The 14,646-nt window shown below is 49.4% G+C and overlaps 1 protein-coding gene across 4 annotated transcripts in view; it reads right to left on the reverse strand.

Annotated features, from left to right (window-relative positions):
- MAPK4 (mitogen-activated protein kinase 4) overlaps positions 1–14,352 on the reverse strand; it is a 46,315-nt gene extending 31,963 nt beyond the window's left edge. Inside the window, exon 1 of one of the 4 annotated variants that reach the window (XM_042804804.1) lies at positions 14,291–14,352. The gene's annotated coding sequence lies outside the window, so the exon portion shown is untranslated. Of the gene's footprint in view, positions 1–13,508; positions 13,665–14,290 lie in introns of those variants that run through there. The other 3 variants (XM_042804802.1, XM_033011192.2, XM_042804805.1) reach the window with 3 other exon arrangements.
- Between the last annotated feature and the right edge of the window lie 294 nt (positions 14,353–14,646).

The raw sequence follows: 14,646 nt of genomic DNA on the forward strand, positions 1-14,646 counted from the left end.
GCATATCAGGAGACCAGATGTGGCAGATGGAATCCTAGGGAAAAAGGAAAATGGGGGGCAAAAACCCGCCCCAACAAAACCAGTCCGATCTCAGTGGAACGAGCTGTTCCCCAAACCTCATGATGAATACAGCCAACAACAGGAACTGCTCAGCCTTTGAGGAATGCTGAAGAACAAGCAATGCCCTTGTGCTGTGTGTCCTCAGCTACCTCAGTGCTGGGGTCCCCATCAGAGACACCCTGCCCTGGTACCTCAGAAAGCATCACAAGCCTGCGCGCCCATACCAGCAAGCACTTGGACCTGTCTAAAAGCAAGCTGCAAAGTCAGAGGACTGATGTTGTGTGCTCCTCCAAGTGAAGCTTCTTGCTAATTATCATCAGCAGAGTCCTCCCCCCAGGCAGAATCAGACCCTCTTATGCCAGAGCTGTTTACAGCAAAGAGTCAGAGATTACTACAGTCAAATTGATGAGTGCACTGCGGGTTTCTGAACATGGGTTTTATCCTCCCAGCTCCCAGATGGTGCTGCCAATACATGGCACATCAGGTGCCCTGGGTGATCCAAAGTAAACTTAATCCAAACTCTTGGATTAAGAGTTTTTTCCTTTGGGATCTATCACGCCCTGACAACCCAGCAGTACCAGGCAACAGCCATGCAACCTGCTCAGGAGTGGATCATATACTTATTTCTCCAAAAATAGTACTTATCAGATGCCTTTAATACCAGGATCCAAATGGAAGCCCACTGAGGAGGAGATGAACAGAACTGCCACCAGCTAAAGGCCAGAAGGCACCAAGTAGTACTGCTCCAGAGGAAGCTGAAATCTCTGTGAGCCTGTGGGAAAAGCCAGAGGGAGAAGGCAAAACTAAAGGGAAGCAGAACAAAAACAACCCCTGAATCCTGGCATGAATGGTAGTAACACAGACGCAATTTTCCCATGCATACCACTGTACCATAAACGAGTGGAGCAGCATCACTCAGCACTGCAAAGCCACTTTTACTGCCCAAACCTCTTGCAGGAAAATAAGCATTTTCCTCTTTAACAGTTAAGGCACTTGTAGCCAGGCCAAATTACACTCAGAAACAAAACAAAACAAAAAAAAAAAAAACAAAAAAAAAAAAACACACACAAAAAAAAAAAAAAAAAAAAAGAAAGAAAAATCAGACAACGCTCATTAGTTCACAGAAAGAACAAAAAACAATGAAGAACTTGCTGACACTCGCAGGGATTTTAAGCGGTGCAGGAAAGCCACCCGGCTGCTCCCGGCCAGACAGCCAGCTTGGTAAATCAGCCGTGGCAGGGGGCTGCGAGCAGCTCAACACAGGTGAAATGTGGGGAAAGGTCTCGTTTCCCAGCAGGTCCCAGCACATGAAACCACGCCGGGCTGGGTGATCTGCAGCCAGACAGCAACCAGACAGTGCCTTGAAAAAACATGGCTCAGTACACGTGCCCTGCAGCCAAAGCACCCTCTCCCACCAGCCTTGGTACATTTGTTTGACATGGTATTAAGCTGGAAAAGCTCAGATCCATCTCTATGAAGGCACCCACTTGTGTCAAGCCATCCCTGACAGACAGACATCGTAGCCAGTGCATTTTGCTGCACCTGTAGTCTCCATCCTGCTCCCTCTTCAGCCCTACTCCTGCCAGCTGCGGTTTTCATGCCGCACAGGCTTTTAATGGCTGACAACACATCGATTTAAAACCAGCAGAATTATTTCCGTTACCTAAATAAAGCAATTCCTAGAATGGATGACTCAGAAGCCTCTCCCCTAAGCTATAAATCAGAGCAGAAACATGATACCTCATCGGGGCAAATCACTTTGCCCTTTTGGTTTGGCACCCAGTCATTTCTTCTAAAAAGGAGATGAGAAGATCTGATCTCTGGCAGCACTTCGTCAAAGAACTGGGCCTTAGCTCCCCAGGACACTGCGGGTCAGGACTTTGCCTATGTTATCACTGGTGGGGCTGGACCAAAATAAGCAAAAGTAGGATGGCTATTGAAAAAAAAAATAAAAAAAAATACAGAAACAGCCCTAGAGATTTTTTCTATTGTGACTGGGGAGCCCATATCAGGAATTTGCCCCAAAGGAGGTATGTGTAACATGTGGCAGCAAGCAGAGAGATGGCAGAGCGACTCCCAGATTCACCCAACCCTCCACGGGCCCCAAGAGCAGAGAGCCTGATGTCCTCTCAAAACACTGCGCTGGGATCTCACAAAAGTGCTTGCACTTGTGTCTCTGGGAGATTAACCTCCCCTTTAATCCCTCTGCTCACAGACAAATCTCATCCAGTGTAGTTTAGGGGACAAGGCTGGGCCGCTTGCAGATCTGCATACTCGGCTTGGGAAAACAACGAAGACAGGCTTTATGGAGAGGAAAACCAAAACCAAACAAAACAAAAACCTGCGTGTCTGCAGAAACCACTTTGTAAAAGGTTTCCACCCCCACTCCAGTCCCGCAGCGATGACCCCACGCTGCTGCAGCCCCAACTCAGCAAGAGAGACGCTCCCCCACGATGGAGAGGGGGAAGGGGGTTAAACTACATGGTGTGGAGACTTGTCCAGCACCCCAGCCAGAAACCCACTGCCCCTCTCTCCTCCCAGCTGGGGGCCTGGGGGAGCTGTACCCCCAGCCCTGTGCTCTTGCCTCCATCATCCTCAAGAGGAGTGAGTGATCAGACACAGACATCTAGGAACAGCCCTCCGGGAGGGTGATGGCAGCCTTTGCCAAACTGAAGCTCCCCCGGAGGCGCTGGGGCTGCCGGACCGAGGGGCACGGTCGGCAAGCATGGCAAGAAGATCAAATACATGGAGAACATGACCTGTAATCCATCAAAAACAGCACGGGCATAGGTTCAAACCTCAAGGAGAATTCATCATATGTCCATGAGACTGTCCAGACATGTTATTTCACCATAAGCTCTGTGATATTTGGCTACCTCGATCCAAGTATACGGGGGTTTGGGTAGCAACATCTCCTGGAAGATGTTCCTCTTCAAGTGCAGGCTTGAGCTGCCGTTTGAGCCCAAACTGGTTCACCGCTCCTAAAGACACAAGCCCTCGTTCATGGTCAGGTTTCTGCAGTGCACACCTCTGCTTCGCGTTATCTCCTGGCACAACTGAAAGGGAAACCCCCCCAGCCTGACCTTCACATCCAGCCCTCCTGCCCCATACATCCAATCTGCCTCGGGGAGCAAGGCAGGTCCTTCCCAACGATGGGGACGCAGCATCCCAAACTTCAGCCTTTTCCTTGGTCTGACTCCCTAAAGAGCAGGGCTACAAGGTCCCACACCTGCAAACAGGTGCTGGAGACCAGGAATCTCAGACTAAACAATTTCACACAACAAAGCTCCCCCTCTTCGACTCTTGGAAAAAGGTCTCTGCTGTTTTAATGCTTCCCAGCCTCATGATTTTGGGAGACCATGGTGTGCAGTCATGGGATGCCAGCAGCCAGCAAAGCTGAAAGCCAGTGGCAGAAATGTGCCAGCATCATCAAGAATAATGCAGGAGATTTGCTAGAGAATTAAAACAAAAATGTTTTAAGTCCTGGTCCTAAAATAGCCCAAGCAAAACCAAAACACACTTCCAGTGACTTTTAGCCATGCAGATAATAGATGGGGAATAAAAGGCTTTGCTGGACCACTGCTAAAACTTGCTCTCAGTATAATCACCTACTACTATAATGAGATTACATGGATTATGTGTATTTTAAGGGAACATCAATGAACTGGACAGCCTTTCTAGACAGGTTTTCAGTGCTATACAGAATAATACCAGAAAGACATCATACCAGGTGGCTATTTTTAGAAAGCATTCCTCTAAACAACCTAGGTGGAGAGAGATCTCAAGGCAACAGAGGTGCCTTAATGGAGGCAGTAGCTGAATGAATGCATGTTGCAGAGAAAAAGATTCATCCCTGACTTCTCTTGGCCAAGTTACACAAGAAATTAATTCAGCCAGACTCGAGCCTGCATTCCTCCAATGTTGTGTTGTGAAACAGACTCAAAGATTGGAGGGAATGAGCAACCCAGGACATACTCTGCTAAGAGTGGAAAATGTGAGGCCAGGATGCTCCTGGATGAATGCACCAGGGTTTGTACCTGCACTTCCCCCACCCCACAGCCCTACGGAGGTGACAAGCCCCAAATCCTCTCCCTGGCTGCAGACAGAGCATGTGCCTGGGAAAGGGTCCCCCCAACGAGTCTGAAATTAGACTTCATCATCATCATGGCATCCCTCGCCATGCAGAATGCAGCAGCTATATCCCACACAGAGAGTGGGAGTAGCAGTCCACCAAGGTGCAGACAGACAGGCGTTTACCCAGCACTTGGCAGCGTGGGCCTGCTTTATAGTCACTGCACTCTTGCTCAGAAAACCCAGCATTCATGTACTCGCTCTTATTTTCTACTAACTATCCTCAGGATTTAAGAGGAACTCTCAGAGAATATGGTTGGTTTTTTTTTTTTTTTTTCATTGCTTATTGGTCCTGGAGTTTACTCCTGCAAAACACCCAGCAACTTCCAAATAAGCTGGACACTGCACTGTCCAAAGTCTTTTCTTTTCCAGGATGGATCCAAGCTGGAGCCTTAGGGACTGAAGCCCAGACATTTTGCTCCCCATGTTCCATCCAGCCACATCTCTGCACCTTTTCTCTCGTTGTGACTCAGCCAGGGCTCAAGAATAAAAGCTAATTAGGGTTTAAGCATAGAGCAGCACAGCAAAATAATGGCCCCTACCCAGGCAGCTCACAGCCAGGGATCTTTAGCTCCCACCCTGGTGAAGCGACAAAAATAACCCATTAAAAAGTCACTTTAATTGCCTTGCCAGTGGTTTGCACAAACTCCAGCTAATGCGTGAGGTTAAAAATGAATTAAGCCTGAAATAGCAAGTTTTTTTCTATTCCTCCGACTTTTACCCTTAAATTTTAATGGGGTTATGGTGAGGGGAAAACAGATCCAGCCAGTCTTCCAGCTCTTGTACCCAGCTCCTCTGCAACAAGGACCAGGCTCAGTTCTGCTGAGTTTGCTCCACCACAGGCTCCCATTGCAGGCACCCGGTTTGTTTTGGGACACACCACCCAGGCTGCTGCCTAGGTGTAATTAAGACAGTTATGAAGTTGATATTCATGCCAGAGGGAGTCTTAACCAGAATTAGAAAACTGAGAGGGTGCAACTATGCACTGTAGTACTCTAGAACCCTAGGAAGATCTGCTCCCATGTGAGGCTTGTACTTCTCTGGCATTGCCCAGCACTTCATGTCAAAGTTGAACACTACTCAGGATAAGTAATGTTCCACCACCGCACTTCTGTTGAAAAAAAAGATGCAAACAGTAGGCGAACATAAGTAGCAAAGCCCAAATAGCACCTCACAGGAGCACTAGTGGGGGTACAGCCTGCCCGCTGCCGGCTACATGAGGATCATCTGAACGGGGTACAATCCTGCTCCCCAACAAGATCTGGGTGCCTGGAATGGAGGAGGGAGTGAGACCGCAGCTGCACAACAGAACTGGCAGGCTGCTGAAGGTTTGCTCCGCTTTCAAATCTGATGTAGGGCTAGAGCATAAGCCCACCCTAGGCTTCATTGAGAGCAAAGCAATTAAGGTCTTCTGCACCAGCTTGGGCCCCAGACCACCAGTGCTCAGCATTTAGCCAAATACTGCTCTAAAACATCCCATCAGCTCTGCGCAGGGCTGTAAAATGATCAGGATGGAGCAATTTCACAGCCTTAATCCATTTCTTGACTTTTGGCTTCAGTGAGCAGTAAGATACCCACTTTGCAAAAGGAATCATGCCAAGAAAACCTGGCTGAGAGGTTTGGTTTGCAAGACTCAAGTCTCAGAGACTTTTTTTTTCCTTTTCAATATCTATTCCTCAAAAAATGCTTATGTTTCTAAAGCATTTTTCAGATCTTACAGTACTGTGCTGGGATAAAGGAAAACTGACAAACAGATTACTTCAATAAAGATTATGTTTTCTGACTGAGTAGTAGCAGGCTCATGAGATTTTCTCAGATAAAAGAGGCCAGTGTGGGAGATAAGCTTATATTCCAGGATATAAACTTAAATCATGGGGAGACTTGGAGACTCCACGGGAGACAGACATCCCTCATCCCCAATGGGGGAGGTCCTGTGTTAAAAGTGGCATCCCCATACCCTTCCCAGGTTCTGCAGGACTGTCTGCCCTCCTCAGCCTCATGGCACTGGTGAAAAGAAACTGGTGAGATGAGCAAAAGTACTAAACCACGCTTCACCACAGGGAAAAAAAAGGAGTTTTCCAAACTTTGCTGTGGCAGTTTTTCCCCTAGCTGTTCAGTTACTGCATTAATCCTGTGACTGTTCCTGGGATCTGCTGAAACACACATTTTCATGTATGAAAAGATGCTGCAAGTATTATAACCGGAATTTCCTTCAAGCTTCTTTCTTGACTCCAAAACATACTCTGCCCATTTTGCTGCATTTGAAGAGCAGACAGCAATTAGCTTTCCAGCTCAGAGAGATAATATTGTTTTTCATCCTCAGACCCATCTTTCTAACAGACTCATGGCATTTCTAATGACTTAAGGAGACAAAGACTATAAAAGCCGTTCCCAAATGCAAACTGCCTCCACGCTCTCCAAACACGCAAAGATAATGAGGCCCTTCAAGTGCCATGATCAAACTCCTTTCTACCAGCCCGATTAGCACCGCTAACAATCTTGCTTGCGTCTCAGTCATCCTCAGCCAGTTCAACAAAGTGCTCTCTGCGGCATTTACACTGTGTTAATCAGTTAGTATTTACCAGAAATCTGAGGTCACTTGTGCTGAGCTGTTCTGCCTGCTCACCTGCCGTAACCTCAGGGGATGCAGCGATCGACGCAATTGCTAACCCCGGGCAAAACCCAGCATCGAAGAGGCACGTAGATGGCACAGACATCTCTTGTGCCTAAAATCAAGCAGGTATTTTAGGCGAGGGTGCGGCCATCTCATTATGCTCAGAATTTTTGTTTTCTTTTAAATAAGCAGAATGAGCCCCTGTCCTACAAGAGCAGATAAGACTCAGGTGAAGCTGGAATGTGAGACAAGCTGAAAAGTCAGTAATACCAACCGCTGATATTGTCTGGCAAATGTAAAGCCCATCAAGGTACCATCTGATATTTCCCTACCCCTTATTCAAGAGAGAAAGGAGAGGACTCAGTGACGATACTGTGCGCGTTGTGATCTCTTTGTGGCCACCCAAGTTATGACTTGAGCTTTATTTTCCTAAAAGAGTCTCACCAAATTTGTATTTCCTTGTTTCCCTATTGCACCAAAACCCCCAAACTGACCTCAGGTGCAAAGCAAAAACATGAAAAAAGAGAAACATGCATATGAAATTTTGACTTTGCATTAAAACTTATCTCACTGAAGTTTAGCAAACAGTGGCACAGGCACACAGGAGCGAGGAACATGTGCCAGCTGCCATTGCTGGCACAGCTGTATGCACATCTGGCCCCAGTCCTGCAACATCCCCTTCAACTTACCAGCAACTCCAGAAGCAATGAGTGCTGCCCCATTCCACTCTGCAAGCATCTTTTCTGCTTCATGAGGCTTTCCTTTTTGGCTCCCCCACTCCCTGGCCACCCATTTCCTGCTCCCAACAAGCTTTGCCTACCTTCACAGAAACAGCAGCACTCTGCTCTGTGCTTCCTGCCTTAATAAAATAATTACTTCCAACTTACAGTGTTTCTGACCACACTCAGACTGGAAGATATGTGGAAGGAAACTAAGGCTGATCTGGTCATTTCAGGCTCTGAGGAAAGGCTTTCTTAAATTGATACAACCTCGAATTACAAAAAACAGGGAGAAAGCAGAATTCCCAGAAAGCAAAAGAATTGTAATTCCTAAAATAAATTATCTGAAATACAATCTGGGTCAGATTCATTGCTTGCAGAAGAGATTCAATCCAGTCCCAATGTTTCAAGCTGCAATATTGACAGAAATGCAAAGAAACAACTTTTTTTTTCCTCTTCTCATTCTCCTTGATCTCATTTTAATTGGAACCGATCCCAGCTGAATCAGATCCCAAGAAGCTCAGCACCTACCCTCTGTCCTTGAAGTCATTTTAACCCAGGACCTATTTCCACATTCACATTTCCAGTCCTGCCTCCTCACAGCAGGCAATGGTTTAATTTACCTTTACCCAAAGGCACTTTCTAATAGTTCAAAACTTTCCGTATTTCACAGGACAGAGCAGGGGGAGTTAATGGAGCACACAGCACTGGTGAGGGGCCAGGTACAACCGGTGCTGTGACGGCAGACATGGGATGATATTCCACCTTGATTGCCAATGCGATCCAGCCTGCATTTTCTTCAGCTTCCTCTCCTCCACAAAACCCCAGACCAGGAGAACACAGTTTGGGGCTGGGATATCCCCAGCTTCTTTCAGAGGGACAGGCATCAACACAGCCACAAAACTGAGAGATGGAGAAGGGGGGAACAACTCCTTCCAAAAAGGCTCATGCCTCCGTAGCTGATATGCTGGCTTTCTCCCTGCCTCACTTCATTTACACATAGGAACAACCCCTTCTCAAGCTCTGCAGGTGATCTGCAGTTTCCTTTAGCAAGGGATTTCAGGAGGAGGGCTTAGGAAGGAGCCTGTACTCTGAAACATGAAATTTGATTAGGCTTTTTATCTTAGTTTACATAGCTAATTGTTGCAGGTGTATCAGTTACCATGTAATTAACACTGTTGTAAAATCAGGTGTTGCCAAGATCTGACTTGTGCAAACAATCTGAGCAGCTGGGACAGATGGACCCTAACAGATATCTGCCTGGGGCAGGGGGGGTTGCTTGCTCTTCCCTGATCCTAACATGAAGCTGACACACAGCTGAGCCAAGCCGCTTCCCTGGGAAATGGTATGGACTTGGAAAGTCTCCCATTGCTCAGCGGGGGAGTAAGACAAGGGCTCCAGGCAGTGGAAGGTGACCTTATCTGTGGCAGGTCAGGGATGGTGAGGAAGGCAAGAGTAGATGCAAGGGGACAGGCACAAGAGACATATGCAGGTTTCCCACCTGCACGTGGCAGATCCACACCTGGTCTCAGGAGAAGACCGCTCTACCCACCACAGAGCAGCTGTGCACCCAGAAAAACACCAGAGCATCCCCACCAGTGACCTGACGTGTACCCGGGCACCACTTCTTGCACCACTGGGGACGCTCACATCTGCGATCCAGAAAGCTTTTTCCTCAAGTTTCCCCACTCCTTCCCTTCCTCCCAGGAGCACCCCAAGGATAAGCACGCTCAGAGCCATGTAGCACTGGGCTGCTGCAGCGGCGTGGGCTGGCCAGCTTCCTACAGAGATGACTGTTGTGTATAATATAGAAACTGAGCTGCTTGTTCCAAACACAACCACGCTGGCTGCTTTTTAAAGACAGGCTTAGCTTGGATGCAAAAGCGCTGCAGGAAGAAACTGTGCTAATTGCACCTGCAGCGTCCAATCCAGGGGACATTGTCAGTAGAGAGATTTGGGAGCTTGTCCCGCTCCTGACCCAGCCCCGGAGAGAGGCAGCAGCAGCAAGGTCACCCTGGCACCTTTCAGCAGGGCTGAAATCGGCTCCGGTAAATCCTCCCATGCAATTCTTCCTGGAAAGCCCTCAAAGCAGATCACCGTTTAACCTCGCCCTAGCACAGATCATGGGAAACACACAGTGGCTTCCCAGTGCCAAGCCTGGGCTGCACTGGTCAGCATCGTGCCTGCCTGGGAAGAGCAGCCGGCAAGGTCTGAAAGGTTCAGCAGTCAGTCGGGGGAGGAGTATGAAGATGTCGAGGCACAGATGAAGAGACCAGGTGCTTAAATGCACAAAAATAACTCAAACTGTATGAAGTATGTGATTTTCTTCCACGGAGGTGTCAAAGACACTCAAAGACCATTTGCTGGGCATTTGCAGTCCACAAGCACTGAATTTCACTCTCTTCTAAGCATACAGCTGCACTGGTACAAGGAGGACAACATCTTACCACTATTCATCACATACATACACCCAGAGATGTAAATAAAAATACCACAATGCAAACAACTAATGAATAATCAATATCAAACCCAAGGAACACACGGATAAGTCTTTTGGATGAAAAGCCGCTGCTGGCACATGGCATAGCTCATGTTTCAGCATTAACTGCCCACAGAGCAGCAGACCTATGTGATGAGGATGGAGCCAAACTGAACTGCCATGTCTAATGCAAGTGCTCTTCCATTATAGCTTCTTTCTGTTTCTGTCCGAGTCACAGAAACTACAAACCCAAAATAATGGCAGCAGTGTCTAAATTTAAGAGGGCAAGTTTTACAGAGCCAAAAGCAATCATTAAGTGACTGAGTACAGGAATCACTTGAAGCATCTACCAAATAGCCCAAAAGTTACAAACCCAGAAAAGCAGCAAGAGTTAAATCAGGCAAAAGCCATTCTGGCAAAAATGAGATGTGGAAAATGCATGGAAACATGATCTTTCTAAAAGGCAAAGGAAGATGAAAAAGAAATGTCATTGCAAAGAATTGTCCAAGGTTAGTGACTGATGAGGACCTCTAAAGGAATCCAATAAACGTGAACAGCCAACAGAATTAATTGTGAAGTAAGGCACTTTTTAAGCATGCCAGGAATAGACAATTTGATACCTACTAGATTCACTATTAGGTGCCATCAGTAAAACTGGAAGTGAGTAATGTGCTGCCAATGGGGATGGAATAAAACAGTTACCAAAGAGCACGAGAGAAACGCAGTGTGCCCCACGGCAGGGTCTTTCCCAACAACCTCCTGTACAACCTACCTTAAAACCCCTAATGATAAAAGATTTCAGTATTGCCAAACATCTGCTAAAACAAAGCATTTTAAAAATCAACCAGTGAAACACAGGGAAACTTTGTGTAGTCATGGTATTTTAAGGACAAAAGGTAAAGGTCAGGAGCAGCAGGCAACCTGAGGTCAGCTCTAGCTAGAACAGCAGGACAGAAATTTCAGGTAAACGCATGAACCGAAGACTAAAAATACAATTTCAATCAGCCAGCTGAGGCTCCTAGAATTAGATCTATTTAAAAGACTTTTTTAACAGCTAACAGGGCTGCATGACGCAGGCAACTGCCTCGACACAGCACTGGCCTGCAGTTCTCCAAAGCATGTGATACTTTGAGGATAAATCTCACACCAGGTGTAACAAACCCCACACATGAGGTGTGTTGCCAGCACAGCCCCAAGCATGGTGTTGACAGGGCAAGACCAGGGAGGGAAGCCAGCAGCCAAGTATGGTCCTCAGGGATTTTTGTTATTGCTCAGTCTCATCTGTAATTCCTTCTGGTGGATTATATTAAATATAAACCTGTAACACACAAAAAAACCCAGTAACTAGTGGATGGTTGGCTGATGACACACTTGCATGAAGACCCAAATAGCCTCACTGCAAATCACAGTCCAACAGACCATGTCTTCACATGGCAAAGTAATACACAAATTTGGACAAGGAATGTCTCTCTCTGAGCCAGAAAAGTATTTGGGATGAGCGTGGGGCACCTCTTCTGCATACGCCATCACAGCAAAGCCAGAGCAAAAGGAGGCAGTCCATGGAGGTGCAATGGGAAATACATCCATTAGAAGTTAGAAAGCAAGATCAAACCAATACAGAGCACTGTCAAGGTCATGGCTGCATCCAGACTGGCATCCGGATGATGTGTTCACACCAGCAAAGTCCCAGGGGTACCCACAAAAACTGTACATGATGGAGCAGGAGCCTCTCAACATGAGGTTGTAGCACCTCATATACTTCAGCCTCCTAAGGAGTAGGCAAAGCGGTGACCCGATCACTGTGGGCAAGGAGCTGGGAGTGACAAGCCACCTTTGTGACAAGGGCACAACATCCCCCGCTCTGCAAGTCAAAGCTAGGTAAGTTCAACCTTGAAATGAGACAGCATGTCCCCAGAGTGAGAGTAATTAAACGTTGGCACAAGGTAGGGGAGGATGGTGGGGGGTACATTCACCATTGCCTAGAGTCCTTAAAACAAAATTAACAGGCTGTTTTTTCACCCAGCCTTCTGTGTCTGCAGAAAGATGAGCTGCAAATGTTTCCCTGCAGTTGCATTTCTGCAACACCTCCCACCTGGGGACATGGAAAGTTTCGGAAGCATTATTTATGTCTCAAAAAAGGCCTGAGTGCTACCAGAACAGCAGGGTCATTCTAAAAAAGGAAAGACCAAGGCGAAAGGACTTAAAATCAAGGTTTGCAAGCACTGGGTAAGATTCCTCTTACTTAAATGTAGACTTCTTCAGATATCCAAGTCTGAACCAGCACTCTGAATGACATTCACCTGCCCTGCATCTGGGGGTTCACCATGGGGCAAAACAAATCTCGTTCAGGAGGGGCCTGTCCCCTCCATTTGGTGGGGGGCAGCTCAGAACAGAGACTTTTAGATGCCCAAGAGAGAGCAAAGAAACCGCATCTACCAGGACAGCTTCAACTGCAAGTGAGTTGCCTCACATTGCCTGGAAAAATCGAGAGGTAATTTCAGCTCGTAATGCCAATACTGGTGATTTTGCCTTGCTGAGTTGCCCAGCACTCAGGAGGCAGAAGCAGGATGAGAAGCTATGCCAGCATCTGGAGGCAGGTATTTATGTCTCTGTTCTAGGTATAAAGAAGAGATAAACAGAGATAAGAGATAAAGCATCTCCATGAAGCACTCAACCTGGAGAGCCTGAAGTTGGCCAAGAAGCTTGCAGTTCAGCATCCTTTCTGAGTATGGGTTATTTGATTGGTATTTCAGCCCTTATCAGTCCTCATTAACAGGCTGGGCTCAGCTTGAGGAGGGAAAGGACTGCGGTGAGCTTGACTTTTCTCTGTTTTGGCTCCAAGGCCAAGCAGAGGTCACAGCGGTGGTCTCCCAAGCACTGGAGAATCTAGTGGGGTACTGTGTCCCTTTACCTTTTCCTCTTTTGCAGGGAGGGGGAATGTTGATGCCCACCTGCAACTCCAAGTCTCATTTGCGTCCCATGATCATATCCCAGGTGGTGAAAAAGATGTCACCATCCCCATGCCTTGTTCTACAGGAGGTTGGGCTGCTGCTGCAGATTCTGCGTTTCCTGGGAAGCTCTCAGCACCAGGTAGGATTAGACCTGCCTGATGAGCAGCGAGAAACAAGCAACACAGGGCTGAATGCAGGGATCAAAACCCTTCTCAGCCATTGTGTCTCCAAAACCAAGCCAAAACCACCATCAAGAGAAACCCATTGATATTGCACATCACCTTCTTCGGCCGCGACATCCCCCAAGCACACAGGCATGATACAGACTCGAGGAACAGGCAGCAGAGGTACCCGAATACCTTCAATACCCAGAAAAGTTTGACCTCTGGATGCACAGCACACTTGGGGGAACCGCTCACCCTTAACCCGCCTGATGCCTTGGGCCAGGGGGATGCAGCTGGGCAAAGCGCTGCGCAGGGGCAGCCCAGCAAAGCTGCTGGGACACCAGCGTTGGGGTTTTTCCTCGCCCCCCCCCAACACTTTCCAGTACTCACACCACACCAGCCTGGGATGAACCTTCCCGAAAGCGACGTGCCTCCCGGCGCGGCAGCCAAACGCGCGCCCGCCACACGCTGAGCACGTTTGATGCCATTAAAGCCTGGACCACCGCCACCTGCCATCTCCAGCCGCACGCTCCCAGACCTGGGGGTCTAGTTCAGGCGAAGGAGTAAATAAATTAACACCGGGAGCAACCGCTGCCTGCTTTGGAGGGGGAGAGAAGCAGATTTCCCTCTCTGGATGCGGGGAAAGGGGCCGGGGACCTGTGGGGCAGGCTGACACCGGTTCGGCTGTGCGCAGATTTAGCTGTGCAAGCCCCCGAGTCTGTGTGTACGCGCGCATACCGCGGGGATAGGAGCATAAAGCGGGTGTAAAACCGTAGCAGCGCTGCAGGTGTCTGGCGGATTTTAAGCCCCCCGCTCCAAGGAGGGAGGAGGGGGGGGGGGGGGGTGTCTCCGGCGGGGGCAGCGGGGCTGAGCCCCGGGGAAAGCGGGTTTGGGGGACGGCTCCGTCCCGGCGCCTCACGGAGCGGGCAGCGAAGCCGCTCACCCGCCGTAACCGCCGCCCTCCAACCGCCTCCCCCCCCCCCTCCTCGCACACACACACACACACACACACGCCCCCCGCCTCAAATCCCCTCAGCGCCGGCCGCCGGCGGGCTCAGCACGGCGCGGGAGGGGAAGCGGGAGCAGCGCCCGGGCACGGCGCGAAGGAGGGAATGGCGGGGGGGGGGGGGGGGGGGGGAAGCAAGGACCGAGGGGGACACAGAGGCACTTACCGGGGGCCGCTCCGCCATGGCCCGGCTCGGCTCGGCGCACCGGCACCGCGCGCCCGCCCCCGCCGCTGACGTCACCCACCGGCCTCCGCCGCCGCGCGGGGGCCACCTGCCGGGGGAGGGGCCGGCGCCCCCCGCGCGCCCCCTCAGGGACCGCGCGGAGGGGAGCGGGTGGGTGTGCGTGTGCCCCCCCCCCCCCCCCCCAGCCCCTGTGGGGAGACCCTGAGGGGATCCGGTGCGTGAGCCCCCCCCCACAGCCCCTGTGGGGGGATCCTGAGGGGATCCGGTGCGTGAGCCCCCCCCACAGCCCCTGTGGGGAGATCCTGAGGGGATCCAGTGCGTGTGCCCCCCCACAGCCC

Source organism: Tyto alba, unplaced genomic scaffold (genome assembly GCF_018691265.1).
Source record: "Tyto alba isolate M040663 unplaced genomic scaffold, T.alba_DEE_v4.0 Super-Scaffold_42, whole genome shotgun sequence".
NCBI classification, from domain to species: domain Eukaryota; kingdom Metazoa; phylum Chordata; class Aves; order Strigiformes; family Tytonidae; genus Tyto; species Tyto alba.